Below are 19,937 nucleotides of genomic sequence, written 5' to 3'. Positions count from 1 at the left end.
TCACTTCACATTCCTACCAGCAGTGCGTGAGGGGTGCGATCTCAAACAGTCCTTAAAATACAAAGCCAGTATATATATACCATGAAATACTATGCACCCATAAAAAGGAATGCGATCATGTCCTTTGCAAGGACATGGATGGAGCTGGAAGCCATTATTGTTAGTTAGCAAACTAACACAGGAACAGAAAACCAAACACCGCATATTCTTACTTATAATTGGGAGCTGAACAATGAGAACACATGGACACAGGGAGGGGAACAACACACACTGGGGTCTGCGATGAGGGAAATGTGGAGGGACGGCATCAAGATAAATAGCTAATGCATGCTGGGCTTAACACCTAGGCGATGGGTTGATAGGTGCAGCAAACCACCACAGCACACGTTTACCTATGCAACAAAGCTGCATGTCCTGCACATGTATCCCAGAACTTAAAATTAAAATAAAATTAATTTTTTTAAAAAACCACTTTGTTTAAGTTACCATATGACTCAGCAATTCCACTGCTAAGTATACATTCAAGAGAAATTAAAACACACATCCACGCAATAACCTGTAAATGGATATTAATAGAAACGTTATTCATCAGAGTCAAAAAGTGAAAGAAGCTAGTCATAAAAGCCACTTCTATGAGGTATGAGAGGAGTGAAATTCACAGACAGTAGAGTAGTGGTTGCTGGGAGTGGAGGAGGCAAAGTGCAGAGGAAGGAGGAGGCACTGCTAATGGGTACAAGGTTTTTTCTTGGTACAAGGTGATGAAATTGTTCTAAAATTAGAGAGCGGTGATAATTGCATAGCTTTGTAAATATAATCAAAACTGTTGAACCATACACTTTACAAAGGTGAGCTTTATGTCAACTGTAAATCAATAAAGCTGCTGAGAGACAGGGAGAGCTCAGCTTCGTTACTCTGTTCTTCCAGCATCAGGCTTTTTCCTGGACACTTAGGATTTAGTTAGCCTCTCTTTCTCTCTCTCTCTCTCTCTCTCACACACATACACACACATCCTCACTCATGTATTATAATCTTCTCCTTTTCTCTTCATCCTTCAAAAGTATCAATCAAATGGAAAGTGATGTTCCCAGTGTAGAGACACTACCATTCTTACTGAGATCTCAAATAGGCGGAGGCAGGGGAAGGTGGCTGTTAGCTTTACTTTCCAGTAAACACAGGGCAGTAGGAGTTCACACGGGCCCTCCTCCTCCTATAAAAAATTCGTGAAGATGTGGATCAAATGTGACACCCTCAAAAATGCACACAAGAGCCCAGCAGAAGAAGCATAAAGAGCGCTGAGCCCTGGACTGGCAAACTCCAGCAGCTGCCCCCAATCTCTAAGCGCTGGTTGGGTGTGGAGTCTGGTGGGGCATGAAGTCCAGCCAGGCAGGCTTCAGAGAGGGACACAGCCACCTTGTCCACTGTGAGACACAGTAGCAAAGGTAAGAAGCCACGTCTGCTAGTTTCTGCTAGACAGTGTAATTCTACAAAGCCCCTGACACTGTGATAACATGCAGCTCTCTGGTGGGATGCTTTGAAGACAAAACAAGATAGAGCACATAGCCACCCATGTCTCTCACCGGAGTCCCTACATTCTTATAGTCAAAAAACACATGATCCTAGTCCCTGCATTTCCTACTCGTAAAATCATGTCTGGTCGGGTGTGGTGACACATGCCTATAGTTCCAGCTATTCAGGAGGCTGAGGTGGGAGGATCACTTGAGCCCAGGAGGTCGAGGCTGTAGTGAGTTATGATCGCACCACTGCACTCCAGCCTGGATGACAGAGGGAGACCCTGTCTCAAAAAAGAAGGAAACGTTTGACCAGTTAGTGATTATGCCTCTGTGATCTATCATCTGTAAGTGTATTCTTACTCTTAAACCTTGATTTGGCTCTGCTTTAATGTAACTTCCTAGCAAGTCTGATGGGATTTTGCTGATACTGAACCCTCACTACCTGTATCTGAGCTATGGGCTGAAACCCTGGCCAAAGCCATTGATAGATCCCCTCTAAAGAACTGCTCCCGCCGGGCGCGGTGGCTCACGCCTGTAATCCCAGCACTTTGGGAGGCCGAGGCGGGTGGATCATGAGGTCAAGAGATCGAGACCATCCTGGTCAACATGGTGAAACCCCGTCTCTACTAAAAATACAAAAAATTAGCTGGGCATGGTGGCGCGTGCCTGTAATTCCAGCTACTCAGGAGGCTGAGGCAGGAGAATTGCCTGAACCTAGGAGGCGGAGGTTGCGGTGAGCCGAGATCGCGCCATTGCACTCCAGCCTGGGTAACAAGAGCGAAACTCCGTCTCAAAAAAGAAAAGAAAAAAAAAAAAAGAACTGCTCCCAGGTGATTGGCCTCTGTCTATAGTCCTCAGTGAGGCTTCCGAATAAAACTCACTTTAATTCTTTGAAAGCTTGATTATTTTATCTTTAGTTGGCACTAGGAAGGAGGATGTGTCCCATGAAGGCAGGGCTATGGGTACTGCCACGTCGGTGATGGGACTGAGCACCCTGCCCAGTGGGCCAGCAACACCACCAGGACACATGGCTCTGTCCAGGCATCTGTGTGGAAAACAAGATGAGGCCCAAAGAGAAGACCAGGGCTTGGTGAGGGTGAAGGACTGAACAAAGAGGGAACAGCCGTACACGTGTGAGTCCTGTAGACACCAAGACCTCACGCCATAAAATCCTGGTTTATTGCAATGAAACTGAAAATGCTACATGGCAGTTGGAGAGGGCAAAGTACTTAGCATTAAATGACACTGAAAATGCCCCTGCGTCAGGGGGTGAGAGATGTAGCTAGAGTTGTGTGGAGAGGAACACGGAGCAAGGAAAAGAATATGGACATTCACAGGCCAAGATCCAACTCAGAAGACCAGAAAATGAACAACCCAGCAAACTTAGGAGAAGGGGAAGGAAGGGAGTTTGGAAGGTGAGAGATGGAAGCGTCCGCAGACCAGTCCTAGCAAAATGGAGATCGAAAGGCGGAAAGTCACAAATAAACAATGTTAGAAACGAAAGGCAAATATAACTACAGATAAAGATTTGTAAAATACAATCAGTCTTGAAACTAGAGAAAATCAAACGTAATTTTAGAAAAATATAAATTCTCAATATTGTGTTAAAAATAAACACACACCTGAGTTGTTAGGAGAATCTGGGAGTACAAAAGTCACCCCTGATAACTCCTCATTTTAACCTAATTAGAAATTAAATGATTGCTAATGCAAAATTTTAAGACTCCACGGGGATTTTTCTTCCTAAATTTTGCAAATTATTTTTTTTAATTTTCAGAACAAATGAAGCTTCCACCAAATTTGTAGATGCCTGAATCTAGATGCCTCATTTAATTTTCTTTTTTTCCTATACATCTTGTGCTAAGCAATACTTATTTTGTAAGATTTCTTAAAAGATCCTGATTATTATATGATTATTGGTCCGGAAGTATCCCCCTTTCCAGCCTCTTTATCTGATACATGTTATTATTCCTTTCTCCCTCCCTCCCTTCCTTCCTAATCCAGGGGTTATCCTGCTGCAAGAATCCCTGTCATCTCTACACAGGAGTTCTACACAGGCAAGCGGCCTATATATAGATCATGATAAGGGGCTGGGTGCGGTGGCTCACATTGTAATCCCAGTGCTTTGGGAGGCTGAGGCAGGTAGATCACCTGAGGACAGAAGTTCGAGACCATCCTGACCAACATGGTGAAACACCGTCTCTACTGAAAATACAAAATTAACCAGGTGTGGTGGTGCATGCCTGTAATCCCAGGTACTTGGGAAGCTGAGACAAGAGAATCTCTTGAACCCAGGAGGCGGAGGTTGCAGTGAGTCGAGACTGCACCATTGCACTCCAGCCTGGGCAACGAGAGACAGAATCCATCTCAAACAAAAACAAAAACAAATAAATCATGTCAAGCAGTTTAGCAGGAAAATCCACTCATCCTGAAACTGCCTTTGACAGCAGGGTGGAATAGAATCTTCCAACTCCTGAGCAAAAAAATAAACTTATAAACTCCCCTTGGAAGATGTCAAATATCCGCTGCCCACTTGTTCTGGAGGCTCTGCACTGCCTGTAACATTTCTCTGGAGGAGTGAGATTCTTTCTTTCAGTGGGCTGCCAGCTTAGAACTCTATTCCTCTTACTTGAGCATTGGGCTTTAATCAGTATGTCGGGCAAAAAATGGCCTGCAGTTTCCTCAAGTTTCCCGTCAGGAATATTCTCCAACTTGGGGATTGCCACTCGATGAGTCTAGTACAGTTATTTCTCTCTACAGGGGTGAGAAGTCTCTTTCTTCACTGGAGAGCCCATAGGATAAGTGACCAAAATAGGCATTTTTAGGCCAAGAGGGCCTATCCAGTGTGGTGACATGGTCTGTCATGAAAAATTAGTTGCGAGTGTGTCTACTGGTAAGAGAATAAAAGGAATGCATTTAAAACCTGATCCCCGTTGCGCCTCTGCCACTTTTTCATGGGATCTGTGGCTTTGTTGAGGACTTCTTTCTAAGAATGTGAACAGATTGTAATCATCAAACAATCTATGCAGTATAAATAAAATGTTTAAGATTCCTCTCGTCCGTTTTCAGTCTTCTTTCTCCAGGTCAGGAGACCTATGTCTTTCTCTATGTTCTTACAAACATATAATATGTAGAACGTCCGTTTTTATGTCATTTATCACTTTTTTACATTTTGTAGTTATAATTGCGGCAAAATGCACATGATGTGGAATTCGCCTTGTTAACCATTTTGAAATATACAGTTGAGCAGTGTTAAAGTTATTCACTGTGAATAACCTTAATTGAAATTCTATGTCTGCTAGATACTAGCACCTGTTTCCCCACTGCCCCAGCCCCTGGAAACTACGCTTTGATTTTCTGTCTCTATGAATTTGACTTTTCTATATGAGTAGAGTCATACAATCTCTGTCATTGGGGACTGGCTTATTTCACTGGGCATAATGTCCTCGAGGCTCATCCATAGCATATGTCAGGATTTCTGTCTTTTTAAGGGCTGAATAATATTCCATTGAATGAAGAGACCACATTTTACTTCTCCACCGATCTGTCCATGGACACCTGGGTTGCTTCCATCTTTTGGCTAGTCATTCCAGACCTTTGAACAGTATTTCTGGAAGAAAACTTTACTCAATCCAATCAACTCTGGAGGTGAAGAAAATATTCTCCTATATCTTCATGCATGTATTTACCCACAAGTGCATTCCGTTAGAGAGTACCTAGTGCATGCCAGGCGACCAGGGGCTTGTTTCACAGAAGGAGATAAAATGGACATGATCCTGCCATTATGAAGAATGAATGACTTAGACAGACTATAAAGTGAAGGAGTAGGAGTGCGAGACAGGCTCTGAAAAAAATGAGCTACGTCAATGACAGAGACAAAGGGAGGGTCAAGGCTGGCATACTGAGAAGCTGATAGTTCAGCTGAGGGTGCCAGGCTGTGGACCCAGGCATGCACATGGGTGCTTTTGGAGTGGGTGCAGGCCTTCCCATTAGAGAAAACATGCTGAATTGGAAAAGGGCAATCAGAAGGCACAGAAGAAGCGGGCATGCCAGGGGCACAATGAACTGCAGGGACTGTGGCATGAGATGGGCATGAAGAGGGATGGGTGGACCAGGGTGTGAACTCTGAGTATATTCCACATGCACGGTATGTTCTGAAGGATTTAAGTGAGGCCGTGGCAAGACTGTCGGTATGTTACAAAACAGTAATGTGGGAGAAAATAATTTGAAGGGGAACAGGAACGGAAGCAGAAGGCCATTAGGTGGCTACTGCGACAGTCCAGGCACGAGATAAAGAAGGATGGATCTGGGGTTGCAGCAGTGGCACTTGGGAAAAGTGGTTGAATCTAAGATACATTTTGCAATTAAAACCAGTGGAACTTGGAAGGGGGAATTGGATGTAGGAGGTAAGGGAGGGAGGAGATGAAGATGGTGCCTTTCTTTCCTGTTTCTTTTAGTCTAGAACACTTTGTCATGATCCCCAGTACAGTGGGCTTAGGTAGGCCCAGGACACACAATGCATTTTTGTGTGCTTGAGTTCCCCTCCTGCTCCCAAGTCCAGGAGCTGCAGAATGCTGGCTGGCTCTAGCACCTTTGATTTCCTCTAAACCTACAGGTTAGAGGATCTCTTGTGTGAACAAATGCCTGCAGGTGGAGGTGCTCAGTGGCCACTCTGTTTGACCATCCCAGGGGTGTCTGGACAGCAGCATGAGCAAAATAGCCCAGAGGTATGGGGATGTTCTATTTGGGATCCACCCTCCATTTTTCTAAGTCACGTGATAACTTCATTCATTATCCATATGAACTATTTTTCCAAATGTTTGAAGTCATAAGATAGGAAGAGAGAGAAAGAACTTGAAAGCTAGAGAAGCAGAAGAAAAATCTGAGGCTTTCTCATGCTTCAATTATCTGTCTTTTAAGGCCATCAGTTCTTACCTTAAAAATAAGAAAATTTTATTAAATTTCCCCAAATTTCCTTTCAGCCCTACCAATTCATGACTTCTTAGAGTAATTGTCTACTTTTAGGAACAATAAGATCATGTGAGTTTTTCAAAACAAGAACAGCAACCTTGTATCAACAAAAAGACTGAAAACGAAATACATTTGCATTTGTGCAACTGAAAACATGTAGAAGCACTACAGTAGGTGTAAGTCACTTCTTTTTTTGTTTTTGCTTTTCCAAATTGAAATATAGGGGCCAGGCGTGGTGGCTCACGCCTGTAATCCCAGCACTTTGGGAGGCTGAGGAGGGCGGATCACAAGTTCAGTAGTTCGAGACCAGCTTGGCCAATATGGTGACCTTGTCTCTACTAAAAATACCAAAGTTAGCTGGGCGTGGTGGTGTGCACCTGCAATCCTAGTTACTTGGGAGGCTGAGGCAGGAGAATCACTTGAACCCAGGAGGTGGAGGTTGCAGTGAGCCAAGATTGCACCACTGCACTCCAGCCTAGACAACAGAGTGAGACTATATCTCAAAAAAAAAAAAAAAGAAAGAACTGTAGGAGTTCTGCTTCTGAATATGATAAACTAGTTTATAACAGATCAATGTTCTTGCCCAGAGCCACTGAAAAAACCAGATAAAATGTAAGACTCTGCTGAAATGCACTGAAGAGCCATCGAGGCAGCTCACAGGAACCCCTTTCTCAGAGCCTGCATCTGGGAGGAGTGTGGTGGCATGAAGGGGAGCTTTAATGGGCTGCTTTTTACTTTGGAACATCTGCCAGTTTTGGTGTGGGGAAGAGGCCAAGAACATCATTGTTTTGGACAGAATCAGGCTGTCAAGAGGCCCAGAAGCCAGAAGAGCTTTTAGAAATTTCACAAACCTAAAAACAGACTTTGGACCTCAGGATTGGAAGATGGGAGCAGGATTTGCAGAGAGCAGGGTGGGAAGGAGGGGTGCAGTGAAGACAGGCATTTGCTGAACTGTTCAACTGAATGGTAAGAAGACTAAGAGAATTAACAGGAAGCTGCAGGAGATGCAAAAGCAATTGTAGTACATAACAGGAGGAAGCTTAAGTTATGAGTTCATCTGATGCTCTATAGAAGGGAGTCCTATGTGACCTCTGCCCAGGAGCCATGCTGCATGAACGTAAATTGATTACACAAGCAGTTGTAAGCCATGGATTTCTTGCTTGAAGTATTGCACAGACAGGTATTCTCCAAGCAAATAGCATTAGTCTATTTTCCCCAAAGCCCAGAATTATGCCTTAATTTATTTCCTCTAGGACCATCCCTTCACCCTCCCATAATAGAAGGAAAAATGCAACACAGCCCAACTGCTTCAACTCTGTTCTCCATGGTGTTTCGGGGAGAAACTCAGAACCAGACATCTTGGGTTCTGAACCTGGCACCCCATGTGAATTTAGGCATGTTACTTTCAGATGTGCTATATCTGAAAAAAAGGGGGGTGGATAATAGTACATGCACAGTAGAATTTTTATGAGCATTTAATGAATTTTGCTAGCCTTGCACGTAGTAAGCACTCATTCAGTACTTGTTACCATTATTATTGGCTTATCTGAATTAATACAAATATCAAGTAGAAATAGCACAAGTGGGTTTAGCAGAAACACAACTGGCTCTTGGGAAGCCTAAATTGAGGGCTTCCTGGTTGTTGATGTGGAAATATGCCCAGAGGGTGAACTCCATTAGCATGGTCCTTCAAATCCTTCACAGATGTAAACTGGTTATGTTCAGGTGTTTGCTATGCTCCAGTCAGATGTGGGAAGGGTGGCTGGTGAGTCCTGGAGAACATCATCCTGGCACCATCAGGGCTTTAGATGTGGCATTGGCTTTCTTGCCAACTCATCTGGTGTCCTCAGCTGGCAGGTGACTTTGGCTTTATGCAGAGCCCTTCTGCCTGCTACACACTTCTGTGCTAATATCCCTCACACTAAGCACATCATTCAGCTGTTGAAGTCCATGCATGTGAGCCCAACAATGTGGGTGCGTGTCAGCGTCCCAGAGCTCTATGAGGCTAGGACGACAGCAGCCCAGTTGATTGGAACACAGGTATGCAGACATCTTGGAGAACCAGTGGGGTGTCTGACTGGGTTGGTTGAATGGAAGGCTATCCAGAACATGGCTACTGTAGCGGCTTTATTTTTCTTTCTTTCCATTATACAAGTAATACATGCTGGCTGAAAAAGAAAATCAGATAATAATTAAAAGCATAAAGAAGTAAATTAAAATTACCTGTCATTCTACCACATGGTGGGTCTGTTTTCTGAAAACGTGATTATTTTGGTTTCTAAACTGTTTTCAGTACCAGAGTTTTTGCTTTGTTTTTGTTTTCCAAAATCATGGCAGATGAATGCATGAAAATTTACCCCTAGATTCCAAACTTCCAGTAATTAAATGTACGTGTCTTGTCTGCAGTACACTTCATCCAAGGTGAATAAAAAATTGACAAAGTGATTTGGTAACACATCAAATGGCGGGTCATTTGTAATACATTCAGTGCCACCCTCGCTCCTGTTCTCTCAAAGGAATTTCAGTCTTACCCCAGTCAGAATTAAAAGGTAGATAAACTGTCAGCCTACGAGCTTCCTGGTCTAATTAATTTGGGGACAGCAATGCTTATGAGACAGTAACAAGCATCTGTTTTCTCCTGAGGTTATCAATTCTCTTTTCTGTACATGTCAACTGCAAACCTGAGAATAGACTTCAAGGGAAAATTTGGAACAATGCACGCTTTCTAAAAACAAAAAGAAATGAAGTGAAAGATGAAGAAAGGGAGAAGAAGGAAGAAAGAAAGGGAGGGAAGGAAGGAAGAAAGGGAGGGAAGGAGGGAAGGAGGGAAGGAAGGAAGGGAGGGAAGGAGGGAAGGGAGGGAAGGAAGAAAGAAATGGAGGGAAGGAAGGAAGAAAGGGAGGGAAGGAGGAAAGAAAGAGGGAGGGAGGGAAGGAAGGAAGGGAAGGAGGGAAGGAAGGGAGGGAAGGAGGGAAGGAAGGGAGGGAAGGAGGGAAGGGGGAGGGAAGGAGGGAAGGGAGGAAAGAAGGAGGGAGGGAGGGAAGGAAGGGGGGAGGGAAGGAGGGAAGGGAGGAAAGAAGGAGAGAGGGAGGGAAGGAAGGGAGGGAAGGAGGGAGGGTGAGAGGAAGAGAGGGAAAGCAAGCAAGCAAGAGCAGATGCAATGCTGCTTATTTCTTCTTTTAATATTTCATATTTTAAAGTGAAATCTGCTGCTTTTTACAGTGCATATTTGTTCTTTGACCACACTGGCGTTTTGCAAAACTTAAATTATTTGAATTTTAGTAAGATCAATGGGGTCACCATTGATGCTGCACTATTTCTTTTCCCAAATATTCATTTCCCTTACAAAGTGGCAATTCGCATAAACTGTGATGTTGGAAGTACACAGACTTTAGGTTGGAAGGAAGTAAAATTGCCCCAGGTCGTTTAAGCTGTTGATTTTATCTCCTAGGACTTCGACATTCTGTGCTTCTGCAGCCATCTAAAATCAGCTGGGAGGGTTTAAGACCCCATTTCCTGCTCTCGCATGGGCTGTCCCAGCTGCTGTCCCTCTCTTTGCAGTAGGAGGGTGTTTCTCTTCCTATGTGAGAGGAGTGCCAGCGCTTGAGGTTTGGATTCCGTCTTTTCCTGCCCCTGCAGGAATCGTGCTGCAGCATCATCTTCTCTGCCCAGTAGTAGCAGCGTCTGCCGTAGCTAAAGACAGACCAGAAGGAACTCTCCTGAGAACTCATGCCCCTTCATAGGCACCTCCCTTCTCTTTCCCTTTAGGGTCCTTCAAAAGCAGCTACTTATTTTGTTCTCCTCTTTCACTTTGATCCTTTATTTCTAGCTCTGTAATCTATGGTATTTGTCTCCACCATTCCCCTACAAACTAGAAGCTTAGATTCGAGAAGTTCTTCACGAGCTTTTCATGCTGATTTTTTGTAGTTTTCTAATAATAAATCTACACACACACACACACACACACACACACACAGACACACACTTTTTAGGCATTTGCATTCTTGATGTCTTATGTTGATTGCCAATGCTGATGCCTCTCGAATCCAAAACTCCCAACCATACTTTCGTTTCAAGCCCTAGGCCAGTATCCAATTTCTTAGTAGACCAGAGCATCTGGATCTAGACAAGTCTAAAACCTAACTCATGATTTCCTGTTTGAGCCCACTAGACTCACTCCTTCTAGAACTCATGTGTGGTGAGCAAAGCTACCACCCCACCTACTGTTCAACAACACACCTGGAGGTGATGCTAGGTGCTGCTCCCTAGCCTCTCGATTCCATTGGTCACCCACTCAACCCTACGGATTCTCTTGCTAAAACATATCATTCCATTATCTTATGACAGGTTTCCACCCTTTCTTACCATCCACATTTATAAAAAAATTTACAATAGTTGTGAAATACAACACTCAAGAAAGTAGTATAAATTTCACATATATATTAGGTTGTTGCAAATGTATTCTTTTATTTTTTTATTTTTTGCACCAACCTCAGAATAAACCAGTCCTCAGGTCAAGCAAAAGAATATTCCTTGAATTCTGAAAGCTTCTGAGTTTTCTTTTCTGGGTAACATCCCCTTCCTTCTTCTGAAGGCAAACCCCTATCCCAGTTTAAGAGTGATCACTTCCAGGCTCACGCCTATGATCCTAGCACTTTGGGAGGCCAAGGCAGGTGGATCACAAGGTCAAGAGATCAAGACCATCCTGGCCAAGACAGAGCAAAACTCTACCTCAAAAAAAAAAAAAAAATGGAAAGAGTGATCACTTCCTTACTTTTCTCTTAGTTTCCTCTCTGACACATGTGCCCTGGGTTTCCCTCTCTGTGAGCAGTATGTATTCTATTCCTTTATTTTCATTTTGTTTTTCATTCACAGTTATGAGTTTGAGATTCATCCATGCAGGGAAGCACAGTGGTTTTTGTGTAGGGTTTCATGGCATTAATACAGAGCACACTTTTTTTCCATTTGTCACTTGGGAGACACTAGGTGGTTCCTAGCTTGGAGTGGATCGTAGTAACACCACTGCCTGCAGGACACACTGCGGTTCCACTCCCTGCTATGTGTCTGACAAACCTAGGGTGCATTCCTTGGAGTGGGATCTCAACCCCAATTGGGGCTGGTCCCAATTGTCTACCCCATCACTACCTGGCGTAGAAGTACCACATGAATTCTTAAGCAATTTCTGCAATAGCAAATGAATCGTTCTCTTTCCTTTCACCTTCGATGTCAAGGATTTTCCCAAGGCACAGATCTGATGATGCCACCCTTCTGCATGTCATCTTTTCAGCGACTCCCCCCCACCCTCAGACAATATTTATATTTTCTAACAATGGTATTTAGGGCTGATTGTGATCAGAGCTCTGTCCTTCAATCCAGACTCCCACCCTGCCATTTACTTACCTCAGCCATATACATCACCCATACGGAAGTGCTCCCAGCTACTGCAACATGAAAGCGTTTCTTCAAGAGCTGACCCTTTACACACAATTCTTCATTTATATCAAATCCTTATGGAAGATATTCCCTAATCTCCTCCCTGAGTCTAGTGCAAGTCCCCAGGATTCTGAAATCTCTCTAGGCATTCATTTATTATAGCAGCTATCAAGTTGTATCGAGAGTTATCTGTTTACATTGAATTCATTCATATCCTGCCGCCTTATACAAAAGGGTTGGATAGATGAAATAGAATAGAGATGGAACCATATAAGCAGTTAAGTGTAGCTAGACTGCAGTTTAAAGAGGGAACATTGGAAATTAGATACACAAGCAATGGGATTCCATGTGGTCATTAAAACTGGGTCCCAGAAAGACACTTGGGACAGGAACCACAATGCAGGTGTGCTCCTTCACCAGATGATGGGAATGAGGGCTGTGTATTCCATCTTTGAATTCCCAGTGCCTGACACCTCCTCAGAGCAATAGGGTCACGTGGGCATTGGAAGTGGATGCCCAGGTAACAGGCACCTTTAGAATTGCCATCATCTCATTCATATGAAGTTGGTGTGTATGGTTAGACGATTAAAGTATTCGGAAGGATGAGTGCCATCTACAAGCCTACTAATCCATCTGGAGGGACAATCTGTCAGCAGCTGTCACAAAGACTGAGCAGGCTTAGGAGTTGGGAGCAACTAACGGCAATGATGGAGGCCTTTCTTTTTTAATTAAATAAACATGAAGAAAATTTTAAAAAATTAGCTAAAATGACTTTTTGTTCTTAAATATTCACAGCTTCCAGTTTTATAACTTTTTTCACAAGGTTAGAAAAAGAACACTCAGAATTTAGGAGTGCCTAATAATAACTGTCTTCAACGACTTAGGGAGGATAGGCAGGTTGAAAGAGATTTGTTTTGAGACCAGCATCATAAACTAGCTTTGTTCACAACCATTATCTGAGAGGCTGCCATCTACACAGGCCAGACGTCAGGGATGAGCAGCTCTGAGGCCCCTCCTGGAAACTGCATCCCCTTCCTTCTGTCTGCTCACCAAGTCCTGACCACATTATGGGGACTAACAACTTACCCTGCCTTGTTCCCTTCAAATATGATTTGGGAAATCAGAAAATTTTTATCTGGAGCTAGTAAGAGACGGTTTTATTTATTCTGATTTCTCTTGAGAGGTGCACTAGATGGAAGACATCAATATTCCTTTTTATTGTGCAGCCCGACATGCTGAAGTCTTGTTTATAAACACCTTCCATCTTGCAGTTTCTCTGTAGCTGTTCTATGCCTGGTGGTGATGTAAAGGTTTCTCAGAACATTTACGTTTATTCAGTCAGCCAGACAATGGCATCCTGTAGGCTTACTTAAAGTTTGTCTTTTGGTTATATTGTTGCAACATGTGATTCTTAAATCCTCAAATTCTAAGAAAATAAAGCCTGAAGGCAAGGAGGATGTGTTTGACACAATAGCTCACTTAAAGGTAGACCAAAATATCCCTGGAGAACAAAACAGAAACTGAACATCACCTTAGAATAACAATAATAATTTTTTTATTATTATTGAGGCAAGGTCTCACCGCATCACCCAGGCTGGAGTATACTGGTGCGATCACTGCTCACGGCAGCCTCAACCTTCTGGATGCAAGTGCCCCTCCCTCCTGGGACTCCCAAGTAGTCTCTCTGTAGAATTTAAAGAAAAATGCTGAGTTAAGAGATGGCATAGAGAAGGCAAGGATTACTCTGGAACCCATCACCCTGAGCCTTCACAACAGCATGGGCTCTTCTGGTGGTCACCACCTAGCTTCTCCTCAACATGATAGGAGCCACACAACTGAGCTGAGCATTCAGATTGGTCAATCCCATCTGTTGCCCACATGCCTTCATCCCAGTCTTCATCTATCCGTGACACACATCCTAGGGTGCCACTCCAAATGTAATGCCCCCTGTGCAAGTTCTAATCTGACCCTATGGTGCATCCCTCCCCTCCGCCCCCATCTTCTGGCCAGCCTGAGTCCAGTGCATGTCCCCAGGATTCTGCTCTGTGCCCCATCAAGCTCTCCTCTGATCTTTGCTCTCATCTTTTGACACCTGGCTGTTCTCTGGGAACACCCTGTCACTGCAGACACAGGTTTGTTTGTTTTTCTTTCTCACATGCTGCCTACATCAGGATCAGGAAGTGGAGTTGGTTTCTCCTCTTTCTTACTGTTCCTTCCAAGGCTTTCTTCTCCCTCTCTCCTAACCAGAAGTCCTGATGCTCAAGGATGTGTCTCACTGGCCTCTGACATCCCCTGCCCTAGTCATTGCCACTGTCTCCTTACTTGGTCCTCCTCAGTCATTTCAGACACTAGATCCAGGCACAGCTTTGTGCACACTTTATCCTGATCATCATCTACATTCTGATGATCTTCTACACTGGTGTTGCCAACCTCATGGGTGCTGAGGGTGGCCATATGTCATGGTTTCTTTTGGAGTGTCCATTAGGCCTATCGTCCTGGTGTGATTGTCATTGGCACCACTTTCATTTTCACACCTCCCCATTTGGGAGATAAATGATATTGGTGGTCTCGTTGTTGGCCAGATATCTACTCCTCTGCCACTCCTTCATCTTCATCTACATTCTCCTTTCTCCCACTTCCACCAGTCACTCCTCCATCATATCTGGAATCTTATGCTCACCAATATGTAAGGTCTCAACTCTGAGCATTCAAAACTTGAGTATCACCTCCTATTCTTTCAGTTGCAAGGCAATTTAGACTTCACTGAGATCTTCCATTCGACGATCCCTTCACTTCCTCTCATCACAATCAACTTCCCGATGCCCTCTACTCCAGTGAAATTCCCTGCCCAACCCTAACCTGCTTTAGTGTAAGTATCTTTCTTCCTTCTGTCTGCATCCAAGCAGAACTTGATTTTAAAACTATCACTCTACCAGACTGACCGGTTTCATCTTAAATCATGACTACAAACTTCAAATGAGTAATGATCCTATGGACCAATCCTATTCACGTTCCCCCCATCTGCAGTCTGACAGTGTGTCAGGCAGTGGCCTTGAAGACAGAGGGTAGAATTTACCTCATCTGAACAACAGAAAGAAAATAGATTAGAAAAAATAAAATGAAGAGAGCCTCAGGAACATGTGGGACTCTGACAGATGATCCAACATTCATATTTTGGGAGTCTCAGGAGAGTGTGGGGGTGACAGACATAAGGTTCATACATTTTGTTTACATAAACAAAGGTTTATATATTTTGCCAAATTTGGGGAGTTTTCTGCTATTTTTTTTTGTTCAAAAAGCTGAACAAATCCCAAATAGAATACAGTCGAAGAAATCCAAGCCAAGATATGTCATAATTACACTTTCAAAATCTAAAGACACAGAAGAAAATCTTAAAAGCAGAGAGAGAGAAATGATGCATCATTGTAGGAAAACACCCACTCAAATGACAGCAGATTTCTCATCGGAAACCACAGAGGCCAGAAGAAAGTGGTACAGCATTTTTCAAGGACTGAAAGTAAAGAATTGTCAACAATGAATCTAAACCCACAACAATTATCCTTCAGGAAAATAAAGACCTTTCCCTATAAAGGACAACTAAAAAATTTGTCTCTAAAAGACCTACCTTGAATGATTGCTAAAGGCAGCTGTTCAAGCAGAAAGGAAAAGCTGAAAGGAAGAATCATGGAGTATCAGAAAAGAGGAAGGAATGATGGAAAAGGCAGGTACAAACAAGACTAGGCTTTCTTCTGTGAGTTTTAAAAACAGTATTTGGTGAGTGAAACAAACATAACATTATCTAACACTCAGATGATATTTAAAAATGGGACCATAAAGAGACCTAAACAGAAGTTAGGTCTCTTTATTTCACTTGAAGTCATAAAATACAAGGTCTAATATTACTCATTAAAAAAAAAAGAACTCCTTCCTCAACAACACCTTCCCCTTCACTACTTTTTCATCTCTCTGGCAATTCATAGCAATCCTTCTTAGAAGAGTTTTACTCACCATCCCACTCTGAGTTTGTTTCCCTTCACACTACTCCACCCAAAAGGATCTTTTCAAACTCCTTTGCGATTCCGGCAAGAATAGACAGCTGATATTTTCCCAAATTGTCTTCTAGTAATCAAAGGCATTTTCCTGTCAGCTCTCTCTGATGTCAGGATTATTCAGAATATGTATTTTCTGAGTCATCCTCCCTCACTGCCTTTGGTTCCTTGACAATGGAGCTTACACATTAAAGCACAAATCCTCCTAATATTTCATATGTTGGCTTGGATTTCATCATTCTTAACAATTTGCTACCTTGAAATTAAAACCCCCTCACATCTACGAAAGGCTTAGCTTTAAAACAGCACTTCAACCAGACAGTTAGTCCTGTGGGGAATGACATAATTGCCCAAAGAACCAAGCCACAAGGCTTTTACTATACAAAGAGTGAACATTTGCAAGAGTTAAGCCTTGTTCTATTTTCACTCTTAATTTCTTTGATACTACAAAATTATGGCACTCCTAGATATGCGGCAGAATCAGAGTCTTCTTATTATTTCTCATGTTGACAGCACTTTGAACTGAACTATTTTGAGTTCAGTATTTTGAGTCTTTCAAGATCAGTTTCAATTTGTAAAGATGCACATCTCAGTACAGAACAAGCTCCAGAGAAATGAGAGCCGTCTAAAGCTTAGGAATCCTGTTTTGCCCAAACACAATGAAAAGGAAAGGAGATGAGAATATATGGGCATACATATGAAGTGCGTGTGTGTGTGTGCATGAGAGAGAGAGAGAGAGAAGCAAATTAGAATGAAAAGACACCCTTTAAAAAATCCATTGGTCTGAGTTTAGATGTTTACTCAGGCAAGTCACGTAGCTCCTCTGAGCCTCATGTGTGAATAAGAGGATAATGCCCATCTTGCAGCTTGGTGGGGAAGCGTCCATGTTGATCACCAAACCTTGCTGCTCTCTGTTCTCCATGAGGAAGACTCAAAAAGTAGCTATTTCTGGCTTTGCTGGGGCGTTGGCGCGCCACACGACTCATTGTGGCCATGAGTTAGGAGCAGAGAGCACCTCAAGGATGTGCATTTGATTTTCAGTGTGAGGCCACACAGAGCTCTCTTGCCTGCCACATGGCCAGCATTCAAACTGCTGCCTTTAGGCCTGGCCTCTGAGCAGCAGGGGTGAGCAAAGAGCCTTGCTGATGTGCATTGCCATGTTTCATGGACTGGAACTAAATCTTGGTTGTTCAAAACCCTGAGACGTTCAGTCCTGTGTTTCCAAGGCATCATCAAATTTCTGCCACATCCGGTGACCGTTACAGTGATGGAGGTCAGAGAGGCTCACTGGGCGGGGATGTTACAAATGCTGATATTGCTCTTGCTGTGAAATCCATTCTTACTGATTCCTCCCTGTCTTTAGGAGAGTGTTGCAAACTCTCTCCTCATACCACCCATCCTCACATAACCCCCTCCTCTTAAAGTCTTTGATGGACTCAGGTTCATGTGAAGACAGAGAATATAAAGTTGATTTTCCAACAGGCACTGGGAGTCAACCCAAGTTATTTGCTTATTGGGTGGAGGCAAGTGGCCTTAACCCTCATGGTAAGCCTGTGACAGTGCAAGTTCAGGTAAGATACCATTGTGGTTTCTCCCTTCTCTGCCAGGCCCTGTTCTCATTGCACTGACCTTGCAGTGAGACACCGTGAATCCTGTGCTATTGAAGATCTGAGGCCCTCCTAAATGGCCTGCTTTATGGAAGGGTTTTTGGTACCCCCATCACCACATCCACAGAGAAGTCAATTGTAGGCTAAGGGACCAGCGGCTGTGATGCTGCTGGTGTGCTGAGCCGCTCTGCATTGCCAAGGCCTTATGCTTGCTATAAACACTGTCATTGCCAGCTCTGCCCTTTGCCAGGACCCTAAGTAAGGGTCACGGTGGAGGGCAATGAGCAGACAGGAACTGCCCCAGCCATGGCTGGTGTTCACATCCCTCCACCTGCAGGGAGCCACAGACCCTGCTACCGCTGAGGCCAGGAGACCAGCCAGACACCATTGCTGACTCCACGCATGCTCCCTCCACTTCGTTCACATGTGCCACACTAATCATCCCAGAAAGCGACTTCCACATGTCACCTCTGTGTTCCTCTAATGGTTCGCCATACTTTGCAGAGCACAAGCAAACTCCCAGCGTCAGTCAGCTAGGGCTGCCATGACAGCACCACAGCATGGCGGTTTAAACCACAGAGATTCATCATCTCACAGGTCTGGAGGCTGCAAGTCTAAGATCGAGGTGTCTGCAGGGTCAGTTCCTTCTGAGACTGTAAGAGAGAACGTGTGCAGGTCTCGCTCCTGGGGGGTTGCTAGCAGCCTGTGGGTTCCTTGGCATGTGAACTTATCACCCTGACCTCTGCCTCTGCCTTTGAATGGCGTTCTCCATGTTTGCATCTGTCCTTGTGTCTGAATCTCCCCTTTTTCACAAAGACACCGGTAATATTTGATTAACTCCCTCCCCCCAACCCGCTTGCCAAGGACCTCATTCTAAATTGACTGCACTGGCAAAACCCTATTTCCAAATCAGGTTACATTCTGAGGCACTGGGGATTAAGACTTCAACATAGGCATCTTAGGAGGGGGTGCAGTTCAGCTCAAAACACGCCCACAGTCGAGCAACCCAGGCTCTCCACCACGTTTCCAACCTTCCTTTTCCATCTTATATTCTGAACTCTGATATGCTTTCCCACCATGCCTGTGCTAGCCAGACTGCTCAAACACTTCCTTGCCTGGGGGTCTAAGCCTTCCTTCTCAGGTCTATCCATTCCTTAACACCTAGGGAAATCACTTTTGTGAAGGGTTTCGGGATCCCTCCAACCTTAATGATATAGGTGAGTGCGCTGAATTCAATTATTTGCATATACCACAGATTGGGCAACTACTCACAGGCTTTCTTGCAGTTATCCTATTTTCCAGGGCAGTGTCACCCCTAGACCGGGCAAGAGTGACCACCATGTGAGGTGTCCATGGACCCAAGGAAGAGGCCTATGAAGAGCCTGCAGTCACCTGCCAGACAGCTTTCCCTCACCAAAATGTGTCCCCTCCAGAACTGAGGACTGGATCTTCCCATGCTGACACCTCCAGCGGGAAAGAAAATTCTAGATTCAGCTTGGGTGTCCAAGTCATTATGGAGGTATATTTGTCAAGGTGGAAGAAAAGGACATACTCTGTTTAGCAGTTTGTAAGTTTGATTAATAACTTTAAGATATTTGGACCTATGGTGTGGGTGCCATTTGCCTCTTAATCAGGGTCGGGTAGGAGTAGGACTTGCTATGGGCAATCTCCTTCCCCACCTGCTGCACTCCTGTATTCTGACATGGACTTTTATAAAGATGAATACAAACTTACCTGAAAGGAAGTTGGTCCTTTCTGGCCCTTCAGCATATGTTTAGCTGCTCCTGTTCAGTTCTGATATCATTATTCTTCCACTCTCCTGTTTTGTGCTGAAGTAATAAGATGTTTCCACGGGAGTACGCTTTTGTCCCAATAAAAGAACTTTTGGTGAACCAATAGAGCAAGTCCCCAAACCCCAACCCCAAGTCGCAATGATAGTCTCATGATGCAACAGGAAAGGTGGTTTTAGGTGGAGCAGCTAATGGGTTGGGATGTGGGAATGAGGCTTCTGCATCTCACGTGGCACCCACTCATGTCTGCTGTGCAAGTCAGTTTCTGTGTCTGCCCCCAGGCAATGTCCAGACACCTACTGTCCTTACGTGATAGGGGATGAGGAGGAGACACTCTGCACAGCTCCCAGTGACAAAGAAGAGGCCCTGAGCTGTGGCTACTCTTGTGTGAGTACAGGGGAGGATTTCTCAACCGGCAGGAATAGCTTCTACTTGGATGCATTTGGGAATTTTCAAAGGCATATCAGATTCCAGAAAATTAATGCAAACAGTTTATGCTGGCAAAAAGGCATTTGGTTGAATACAAACTCATCTGGATTTTTCCTTTCTGTAAATGAGAAGAGATTGTGGCTTTTC

At 44.0% G+C, this 19,937-nt stretch overlaps 1 long non-coding RNA gene across 1 annotated transcript; it reads left to right on the top strand.

Moving 5' to 3' along the window:
• Window positions 1-687: 687 nt before the first annotated feature.
• On the top strand, window positions 688-19,176 carry LOC110568480 (uncharacterized). Its single transcript, XR_002478759.2, has 3 exons — window positions 688-755; window positions 9,934-10,090; window positions 18,874-19,176. It is a non-coding gene; the product is annotated as an uncharacterized LOC110568480 (long non-coding RNA).
• Window positions 19,177-19,937: the final 761 nt, after the last annotated feature.

Source organism: Aotus nancymaae, unplaced genomic scaffold, assembly GCF_030222135.1.
Source record: "Aotus nancymaae isolate 86718 unplaced genomic scaffold, 86718_ANA_hifiasm-v0.15.2.pri h1tg000041l, whole genome shotgun sequence".
NCBI classification, from domain to species: domain Eukaryota; kingdom Metazoa; phylum Chordata; class Mammalia; order Primates; family Aotidae; genus Aotus; species Aotus nancymaae.
Note: the sequence above shows the minus strand (reverse complement) of the source record. Positions and strands in the feature narration are given on the sequence as shown.